Source organism: Panthera uncia (genome assembly GCF_023721935.1).
Source record: "Panthera uncia isolate 11264 chromosome E2 unlocalized genomic scaffold, Puncia_PCG_1.0 HiC_scaffold_19, whole genome shotgun sequence".
Taxonomy (NCBI): Eukaryota; Metazoa; Chordata; class Mammalia; order Carnivora; family Felidae; genus Panthera; species Panthera uncia.
In genome coordinates, this window is record NW_026057588.1 from 9,816,634 (window position 1) to 9,828,194 (window position 11,561).

Below are 11,561 nucleotides of genomic sequence, written 5' to 3' on the forward strand. Positions count from 1 at the left end.
ACCCAAGGGTAGACACCTTCTCTCTCTTGTTCGTTGTTACATTCCGAGTACAAAAGACAGTGTTTGCCACAGAGAGACGTTTAATCACTATCTGTTAAGTGAATAAATGAATGTGTCCACTGAGTTGGAAATGGAACAGGCCACTTGGACAATCACTGTAATTCTAACTAAAGCCAGAGAGTGAGGTGCTCTTTAAAAAAAAAAAAAGAAGAGAGGTGTCTGGGTGGCTCAGTCAGTTAAGCGTCTGAGTCTTGGTTTCAGCTCAGGTCATGATCTCACTATCGTGGGATTGAGCCCCGCATCGGGCTCTGTGCTGAGTATGGAGCCTGCTTAAGATTCTCTCTCTCTCTCTCTCTCTCTCTCTCTCTCTGCTCCTCTCCCTTGATCATGCATGTTCTCTCTCTCTAAAATAAAAATTAAAAAATAAAAATAAAAAATAAAAAAAGAAGAAGAGGAAAAAGAAAGAGAGAAGGTTGCCTGTGTCTGCAGCACTGGGAAAAAAGCGAGAACAAAGGGGAGCTTATTCATCAGTGTAGACGGGTAAATAGTAAACTCCACGGGAGAAACTCCTGCCCTCCCTCTGCCTTGGGAGGGTTTTTTTTTTTTTTCCAGTGCCAGTCAACGAGGCCAGTCACTCCAGATTGTCACGAGTCGTGTGGGTGGCCATTCTCGGGAAGACGTCCAATCTGATCTCTCTCTACTGCCTCTCCCTACACTTAGGTCCCCTAGGCACACGGAGTGTGGAGCATTCATGGCTACCAGCGCCCACCCAAGACATGCACACTTTCACAAAACTCTATTGCTTGTATCTGGCCTTACCACAAACATTTATTTTTTTAGCCTGGTGAACTGGCGAGAGGGATTTCTTCAATTCTCTCTCCCTAACAGTCCAGACGGAAAAAAAAATCGCTAGATGGTAAGAGCCAAGGAGAGCCATCTTCTAGGAAAATGTTGGCCTGGCTACAGGGTGGGCTAGGATGCAGAGAAAGGGAGGACTTGAGTTAGGAGGGTAAATCTTGGACGGGGCTGAGATCTTGAATGCCCCTAGGGGCTCTTGAAATATTTATCACCAGCATCATCATCACCATCATCACCACCATCATCACCATCATCATCACCATCATCATCACCATCATCACCACCATCATCGTCACCATCATCATCATCATCATCACCATCATCATCACCATCACCATCATCATCACTATCATCGTCATCATCACCACCATCATCACCACCATCATCACCATCATCATCACCATCATCACCATCATCATCATCATCACCATCATCATCATCGTCATCATCACCATCATCATCACCATCGTCATCATCATCATCACCATCACTGTCACCATCATCATCATCACCATCATCATCATCATCACCATCATCAGTATATTCATATATTCAGATAGTGTAATATACACTGGCGCCTGGGTGGCTCAGTTAAGCGTCTGGTTTCCGCTCAGGTAATGATCTCGGGGTTAGTGAGTTCAGCTCTAGCACTGAGGATTCAGCCGTGAGGCTTCAGTGGAGGAGACAAACAATAAACAAATAAATGGAACGTCATGCCGGGGATGAGAGGCGCCATGAAGAAGTATGAGGCAGTGGAGAGTGACAAGAAAGTCTATTTTCAACAGAGTAGTCGGAGAAGGCTTTTCTAAGGAGCTGACTTCTTTTTTTAATTAAAAATTTTTTTATGTTTATTTATTTTTTGAGAGCGAGAGAGACAGAGCATGAGTGGGAGAGGGGTAGAGGGACAGGGAGACACAGAATCCGGAGCAGGTTCCCGGCTCCGAGCTGTCAGCACAGAGCCCCATGCAGGGCTCGAACCCACGGACCACGAGATCATGACCTGAGCCGAAGTCGGACGCTGAACCGACTGAGCCACCCAGGTGCCCTGAGGAGGTGACTTTTAAATGGACACCCGAATGAAGCGAGAGAATGAGCTTTAGAGATGTGTGCAGGAAAGGCTTTCCAGGTGGGGGAAACTGCCCGTGCAAAGGCCCTGAGGCTGGAGCTTGTGAGACGCTTAAGAAGCAGCGAGGAGACCCGTATGGCTGGTGCAGAGCGAGGGAGGGGGCGAGGGTGGGAGAGGTAGTCAGAGAGGGAACAAAGCAGGGTTTTGTAGGGCTTTGGGAGGACTTGGCTTTTTCTCAGAGGAACACGGGAGCCACTGGCCATCTGAGCAGAGGTGTAACCTGGTCTGCAGAGACTGAATAGAGATTATGAACCCATTCTATAGATGAGGATACTGAGGCTCAGAGACTACACATCCACTTTGTACAGTTTGTATATAGTTTGTATAGATGCAGGATTTGAACCTGCATCTATCCGGCTTCCTGTGCCCCTAACTGGGGACTTGGGCCCCAAACAAAGGGAATAAAGTCAGCCTGGTGACATTGACTCTGGAACTGAGCAGAGAAGACAGGAAGAACGGCCCAAGCAGGGCTGGGCCTGGTACAGACAGACAGCTGCTCTCATCGAGATGCTCCTCTGTTCCACCACCCGCCAGTCTGAGACCAAGCCTCAAAGCCCAGGCCTCAAATATGTGATTACTTAGCGTAGTTCTGGAGAGGCTCTGGAATGTTCTTCTACTGTTTGACTTGGACGTTTACATTTACTGCAACTTTTTGAAGCCCCTTGGGCCTTCTCTCTGTAAAGCATTGGTCACTCTTGGCCTGGGTCACATCTCCTCGCCCTTCAGACCTCAGCTTATGTACCTCCTCCTCCAGGAAGCCCTCCCTGACCACCCCCAAGCTGGGTCCGGCGTCCCCTGTAGGCTCCTTTGTCTTATCTCTACCCACTCTGGGCCATCACTGTCTGAGGATGGGTCTGTCCCCCCCACTGGACTGTGAGCCCACGGAGGGCAGGGCCAGGACGGTCACTGGTTGCCTCTGTGTCCCCAGCACAGGCTGGCCACAGAGAAAGGGCTCAGGGATTCTTTTCATTGGATGGATTTGCCATAAATTCTCCAAAGACGCAAATGCGAGCAGGGAGGAGGTTTAAGGTGACGGCCAAGACAACCGGCTCAAGGCTCAGGTTTGCCTCTGGGCTCCGTGACGTCAGACGTTGTGAAACTTTGAGCACACCGCCCCATCTCTCTGAGCCTCAGTCCCTCTATCTGTCAAACGGGGCGTTGGGGGATTCTGGAGACAACGCGTATGAATCGTGGGGCCTGGCATGTGCCAGAACGGGGCAGTTTTCACCGGTATTTATTATCCAAGATGGGGAGAGAAACGATACGAATGCTCTTCGCGACAAGCATCCAGTGTTTTGTCTTTTCCTGATTTGAGGGGGGCGGAGGGAAGCAGGTGTGAATAGCATTTTTGTCTGATTATAGAATACTCCAAAAGAGAGCAAGGTATACCTGTTATGAAGAAGGGACAAAAAAAAATAACCGAAAGAGAACGCAAATCTCCCACAAAAGCCACGTTGCACGGAGAACTTCATTGCTGTGCTTTTTTTTAAGTAGACATCATGCCCAGCGTGGGGCCCAATGCGGGGACTCGAACTCATGACCCTGAGATCAAGACCCGAGCTGAGATCGAGAGAGTCGGACGCTTAACTGACTGAGCCACGCAGGCGCTTCTGTTGCCATTTTTTTTTTTTTTAAAGTGGGGCGCCTGGGTGGCTCAGTCAGTTAAGCCTCTGACTTTGGCTCAGGTCATGATCTTGCGGTTCGTGGGTTTGAGCCCCGTGTCGGGTGATGTGCTGGCAGCTTGGAGCCTGGAGTCTGCTTCAGAGTCTGTGTGTCCCTCTCTCTCTCTGCCCCTCCCCTCTCTGTTCACACTCTGTCTCTCGCTCTCTCTCAACAGTAAAACATTAAAAAAAAAAAATAAAAGTTGGGGCGCCTGCGTGGCTCAGTTGGTTAAGCATCTGACTTCAGCTCAGGTCATGATCTCACAGTTCGTGAGTTCGAGCCCCACACTTGGGATCCTCCTTCCACCCCCCCTTTCTCGGCCCGTCCCCTGCTCTCTCTGTCTCTCTCTCTCAAAAAGAAATAAACATTAAAAAAATAAAAGTAAAATGAAACAACAGAAGACCAAATATCTGTATTCATCTCACATAGCAGTATTTTAGGAAGCTTGGGTGTGTGTGTGTGTGTGTGTGTGTGTGTCCTAGGTCACAAGAAAATGCATTTCTTTCTTTTTTTTTTTTTAATAAAATGCATTTCTTACCATGGATTGGTTCATTAGCTCTCCCCCTATGGATGGATCTGTAGGCTTTTTTAAAAATTAAATAATTTAATTAAATATAACTATTTAAAATTAAATTAAAAATTAAATAATTTATTTATTTTGAGAGAGACAGAGTACAAGTTGGGGGGGGGGCTCAGAGAGAGAGAGAGAGAGGGAGACGCAGAATCGGAAGCAGGCTCCAGGCTCTGAGCTGTCAGCACAGAGCCGGACGCGGGGCTTGAACTCACAGACCGCGAGATCATGACCTGAGCCAAAGTCCAACACTCAACCAACTGAACCACCCAGGCGCCCCTGTAGGCTTTTTTCCAGTTCTTCGCCATTTCAAATGAAGAGCTGACATTTGTCGGTGGGGGGGCCGGTGCCCTTAACTTTCTATGTTGTTTGCATTCAGAGGTGGGTCTTTAATTTGTTTGAAATGATGATTTTTTTTTTTTTTTTTTAAGGGCGCCTGGGTGGCTCAGTTAAGCGTCTGGTTTCAGCTCAGGTAATGATCTCCGGGTTAGTGAGTTCAAGTCCCGCATCCAGCTCTCTGCCTCTCTCTGCCCCTCCCCCCACTTCTCTCTCTCTCAAAAATAAATATTTCAAAAAAAAAAAAAGGAATGATGATGTTTTTAAAAGACACAGCGTCTGGTTTGTACATGTTTATATCATTGCACAGAACAGGAATCTAACATACAGCCTCATGCTTCATTACTACGGGCCCTATGTCCCCGGGGGGGCCGTTCTGAGCTCTTTCTCTCTCCCGTCTCTGGAAATAACCACAAAACCTTGGGATTCTGCGGAGGGAGAAGCGAAGTGCTCTCATCCAAGCTGGGCTCAGGTTACAGCGGCCAGCTGCAGGCCCTGGCGAAAAGTCCCCAGCGGTCGCCTCCACCCTGCAGCAGGGGGAACGAGGTTCCAAGCGAGGAAACGTGGCCAGGAGACCCAGAGGCCCCACGTTCGTTTTCTCTGCTTAATTTATTTTTCCTAAAAAACAGCCGCACGGCAAAATAATCTGTAGGGCAAGATTGCATTAACGTGGGGTTCAACACAGTCAATTCTGCAGTGTTGAGAAATGCATCGTGTGGCAATAAGGATCCACCTCTCTGGAAAATCAAGTTTTTGTTTTTCCTAAAACAGGGTATTATTTACCCTGGGGGAGGGAGGAGTTGGTGATGAGCAGGACACATGAGGCTCTTCTGGGCTATTTCCTGGTGGGTTGAGTGTCACGGAATTCGCTATATAATTATTTGTTACAGTGTATGTTTCTGTGCGGGGCACATTTCCAAATGGGTGCCACACGGTCCTCTGTGTTCTTTCAAATGTTTTTTAAAAAACAGTCACACACTGAGAGAGCGGCAGTGAGAAAATAAATGCTCTACCTATTTTCCAGAATGTTCCGCAGGCGAAAACCTGAACCCGGTGGTACAAAGGTGCATTTTGAAAAGACTCCCAAACGAAAGGCACAGCAGTCAGGTGAAGCTTCTCTCGTTTATGTTATGGAGGCTGATCATGTTTCTTCCTGGCGTCTGGAAAGTGTCACGTGGGCGAAAAAGCCTTGGCTGGAGACTAATCCTGCTTTTTGTCCGAAGCCTTTCACCGAAGAAAAAAGAGAATGAACTATTTCACTTAATTTTTATTTTTTATTAAAAAAAATTTTTTAAAGTTTATTTTTGAGACAGAGACAGAGCGTGAGTGGGGGAGGAGCAGAGACAGAGGGAGACACAGAATCCAAAGCAGGTTCCAGGCTCCGAGCTGTCAGCGCAGAGCCCCTCGCGGGCCTTGAACCCATGAACGGGCGGGATCATGACCGGAGCCGAAGTCGGACGCTCAACGGACTGAGCCACCCAGGCGCCCCTATATTACTTAATTTTTAAAAACAAGATGTGGATTAGAGTCTTTAAACTCTGTGTATTTATGTTGGACAAAACACCGCAGAGAAACCAGTAAACCAAATTTAATAAATATAATGAAGAGAGGGTCTCTCTGCCATTTTTGTAATTAAAAATATTTATGTTTATATTGAGAGAGAGAGAGAGAGAGCGCGCGCGCGCGCGCGAGCAGGGGAGGGGCAGAGAGAGGAGGAGACAGAGAATCTGAAGCAGGCTCTGCGCCATCAGTGCAAAGCTCAGGTGGGGCTCGAACTCACGAACCTTGAGATCATGACCTGAGCCAAAGTCAGAGGCTCAACCGACTAAGCGACCAAGGCGCCCCTTTTTTTTTTTGCCACTTGTTAAGGAAAGAGATCATATTCTCTTGTGGGTCCAGAAGATACGTGGAGGGAACAAAAATCACGTCTATTTAAGGCCTAAACGTAAAGAAATATGCAGGACGTTAGGAAGGGATTGTCTTGCTGAGGAACATGCCTGTAAGTCAGGAGATTTCATTCCAACTGAAATAAGGTTTACACAGAAATAAGGCTGCCCTCCGGGGCCACCCACTCACACACTGGGAAGGTTTCTAGCTTAGAGGTTGAAGGGAAAAATGAATCATTTGTACATATTTCTTCCTTCCTTTCTTTTTTTTTTTTTTTTTTTTTTCTGGCTAGAGCTAGCATTTCCATTAAAGTGCTCCGTCCGTCTCCCCATACTTTGCTTGTTTTGGACTTTTTCCCCCAGTGCTGTTTATATGGACATTCCTCACCGGCCTATAAAAGTAATTATGATTGCTGCAGAAAAACCCTCAGTAAATATGGAAAAATCACCCATCATTTTGCCTTACATATAACTAACCTTTTACTGCGGAACAATTTAATTTTACTTTTTTTTGAGAGAGAGAGAAAGCACACACACACACACACACACACGTGTAAGTGGGGAAGGGACAGAGGGAGAAAGAGAATCTTTTTTTTTTTTTTTTAAGTTTATTCAAACAGGCTCCGCGGTGTCAGCACAGAGCCCGGTGCAGGGCTCGATCCCACGAACCATGAGATCATGACCTGAGCTGAAATCAAGAATCAGACTCTGAACTGACCGAGCCACCCAGGCACCCTGAGCATTTTGCTTCTTAAAGTTAGAATGCTGGTGTTAATTCGAAGAATATGGAAGCCTTTAAAAAAAATTTTTTTTAACGCTTATTTATTTTTGAGACAGAGAGAGACAGAGCATGAACAGGGGAGGGGCAGAGAGAGAGGGAGACACAGAATCTGAAACAGGCTCCAGGCTCCGAGCTGTCAGCACAGAGCCTGATGCGGGGCTCGAACTCACGGACCGTGAGATCGTGACCTGAGCCAAAGTCGGCCGCTTAACCGACTGAGCCACCCAGGTGCCCCAGAATATGGAAGCCTTTAAAGTAAGCCATTAGCGGTATTCCCATGGCATATTAACAATGATAATAGTAACGTCAGGGTCCAGGGGTGACATGTGTAATACAAAGAAGGTGTTTTTTAAAAATGTTTATTTATTTTTGAGAGAGAGAGAGAGAGAGAGAGAGAGAGTCCCAAGCAGGCTCCATGCTGTCCGATGTGGGGCTCCAACCCATGAGCCGTGAGATCATGACCTGAGCCGAAGTCAAGAGTTAGACGGTTAGTGGACTGAACCACCCAGGCGCCCCCGTGTTCTGCAAAGAAGTTTTGAGTGGGAATCAAGACTCCTGAGTTCTACCCCCTCTCTGTCACCCATGTGCCCTGTGACCTCAGCTAATTCCTTCCCCAATCTGGCTTCAGCTTCTTGCCTAGAAAATGAAATGGGGGGATTGGAGTAGAAATGGTTTCTAATGGTCGGCCACACCCCCAACCAACAGCTTCAAACTCTGCGGGTCCGGCAGGGCATCCCAATTTCTTAAACACTCCACAGGGGATTCGAACGTGTAGCCAAGGTTGAGAACCACTGTCCTTGTCTGGGGTTCTGAATCAGTAGTTTCTGCGAAGAGGGGTACCCAGGCCATTGCCGCTGCTCAGGGGAACACACTTTGAGAACCGCTGCCTCCCCTGTTAGGTCACTGTTTCCCTGCTATGACAACCCTACAAGTTCGTGGGTGTGACACGACCAGATTCTTGGGTGAGTACAGGTTTTTCTTTTTTTTTCCTTTAAAATTTTTTTTAATGTTTATTTATTTTTTTCTCACTTCTGTAGTTGCCTTTTGTTTCGTTTTTACTTATAAGTCAAATTTATTTTTTAATATGAAATTTATTGTCAAATTGGTTTTTTTTTTAATGTTTATTTTTGAGAGACAGAGAAAGAGAGAGTAGAGCGGGGCTGCGGTGTGTGGAATAGAGTCCTCCAACATCCGTGTCCACCCAGAACCCCGGTTAAGGTGAGCCCATCCTGGATTCAGGGTTGGCCCTGAATTCGGTGATCAGTGTCCTGATAGGAGAAGAGACACAGATACACAGGGAAGAAGACCACGTGACGACAGGGCAGATGACGATGATGTGGCTCTGAACTAAAAGATTCTCGGGATCGTGGCCAATACCAGATGCCGGCAGAGGCAGGGGACAATCCTCTCCCAGAGAAGCACGGTCCTGCCCACACCTTGATTTCAGACTTCCGGCCTCCGGAACGTCGAGAGAACACATTCTGTTGTTTTAAGCCACACAGTTTGGGACGGGGGCCTGAGTCCATCTCTGTGATTGGCTGTGGCCAGCACACTGGCTTCTGATGGCCCCGGTGTTCCCAGGCTCATGGCTACATCAGTCTGTTGGGTCTGTACTTCTGTCTCCACTGGCCTCTCTTGTCTGGGTTTCTCTTGCCCCAGTATCCCTCTCTTTTCTTTTCTTTCATTTCTTTATTTTGAGAATAAATACAGAGAAGAGAAGTAGAGAGAGAGTCCCAAGTAGGCTCCACACTCCCAGCACGGATCCCCACACAGGGCTCGAACTCATAAACCGTGAGATCATGACCCAAGCCAAAACCAAGAGTCCAATGCTTAACTGACTGAGCTACCCAGGTGCCCCTCTCCTTAGCTTCACACATATAACCTGACATGACTAGACAAATGTTATCACATGGGTGGTGATCTTTTATGGTTTTTGTAGTCTGGATCCACCTCCCATCCCCCCCACAAACCCCATCTCCCTACATAACCAGGTTAACTTCCTGCATCTTGTATTTATTGAGCACTTACTGTATGCCAGGAGCTGTTAGAAGCCCTTTACATCCTGCAAAGCAGATACTACCATCTCCATTTTACAGATGAGGACACTGAGGCCCAGAGAGGTCACAAAACCCAGTCACGAAGCCAGGATCTGGCTGTTCTCCTGCCCTTGAGTCCCTCTTTAGCCCCACACTGCCTTCACATTTTCTCTTTGTTCAGTAAAGCCTAATATGGACACATACAGAGATACAGAGGTTATTTGGGGTATATTATTTTTTGACCAGAGAAGGAGACCATACTGCGTACATACAACTTCTCTGGCCTCTCGCCGTGTTTACTAAAAAGGACCCCGTGGAAACTATCCGCGCTGCATGGAGCCCATGGGCGGCTACACCCTCCAATCAATGGGCAGCCCCAGGCGGATGGACGGTCTGCCCCGCAGGTCAGCCGTCCTGACGCTCCAAACCTGAAGCCCGAGCCAACCTGCAGTGAGCTGGAAATCCTTACTCTTTCCCGGGCCCACTGATCGTGCACAGCAGTAATTGAGTCACTTGATGTGTTTATTTCCGCTTTCGCTTGTTACACGTAACTGATCAAATTATACCACCAGGTAGCGCGTGCTCAAAATGTTTCCACACATCTTCATTTTTTTAATGCACTAGGAGACGTTTTTTAAAAGTGAAGTGATCCCGACTTTTCTGGTGGGCTAAGAGGGAGCCTGGAGAGTCACCTGAACCTCGGTGTCCAGGGTTTTTATTGGGGGTGGGTCCCGTAGGTATGGAGCACCCACGTGGTTGATCTTAGTGCCTCAGCCTTCGTTCCCTCCAGCGGGCAGATCGATGCAGGGAGGCTGGAGGCGGAAACAAGTGTTCAGCATAAATCACATTGTTGGCGCAGGTGACGTGTCTGGCCCAAGGCCCTGGGTAAACAGACTGTTATCGGGAGGACATTCCTTCTGGGGACTTAAAGGTTCCCTCCCAGGGGGCCAGTCTGGGTTTTTTTGGCTTTTTGTGGAATGTGCAGGAGCCTCGGTTACCCCTTTACTGCACAGGGGACATCTGTGGAGCTGTCTGTAGAGAAGGCTTGGGTGCCGGGGTGGGGGCAGGGAGGGTGCACTGTCGGCCACAGACTAAGGAGGGCTCACCTATTTGGGGATCTGCAAGGTGGGAGGGGATGGGAGAAGCCGAGATAGTAGGAGACACTGGGAAGAGTCCAGAGAGCCAGGAGGGGGACCTCAGCCCCCACCCCCAGGGGCTCAGCGAGGACCAAACACTATGGCGTTTTCTAATAAACCTTGTTCAAAGCCAGCTGCGTGTGTCTTCCTGTCCCTTGGTCACTTGAGCCCACCCTTGTTACTATTTTTTTAATATTTCTTTAACGTTTCTTTATTTTGAGAGAGAGAGCATGAGAGGGGAGGGGCAGAGAGAGAGAGAGTCCCAAGCAGACTCTGCACGGTCAGCACAGAGCCCAACACGGGACTTGAGCTCATGAACCATGAGATCGTGACCTGAGCCGAAATCAAGGGACAGATACTTAACCGACTGAGCCACCCAGGTGTCCCCCACCCCTGTCATTCTTGCAACTCCCCAAGGAGTCTGCTTCTGAGTCTGTGTCTCCCTGAGGAGACTGTTCACACACACACACACACACACACACACACAGAGGCATGCGTGCGACTCACACACAGGGTTTTTATCCTCAGACCCCTGGTGGGTAGCCCTGAGACTTGGGACAATTTTGTTTTCTACTGAGTCTCAGTTTGTCCCTCCCTTAAGTGAGCACAGCCTTCTCTGCCCTCCCTTCCCCAGAGTCCCCAGCGCGCAGCCCCAGAAGCAGGAGGATGCTTGGGTCACCCGAGATGGTTCTAGGGCCGTCAGTATTATTTTTAACTCGAGGGGGGGCTTCAAATGGTGCCTGCAGGGCTCAGTCCCCAGATGCAGCCTGTTGGTGTCTCCAGCATTGTGATTTCAAATGTTCCAGGATTTCCAGGGAGGAAGCCCCACGGAACCTAAACGGTCCTTTGTCTGGAATAACCCAGCTGCCCTTGACCATTACCAAGGAGGAAAACACTGAAACACGGAGGAGGAGGGGAGAGACGCCACCCCATACAGATGGGGACCCCTTATCAGGCCCCATGATGGTGTGACAAACAGGGACCCATTAGGGGGACAGGGCGAGGAGGGATTTGGAGCCCGGATCACCCCGCCCCCCGCACTGCCACTTACAAGCTGTAGCTGCTTACTTAACCTCTCTGTGCCTGCAATCAATTCATCTTCCGAGAGGGGGATTATAATAGAGCTTTCCTCCCAGGGCTGGTGAAGGACTGAAGGAGATATAATGTGT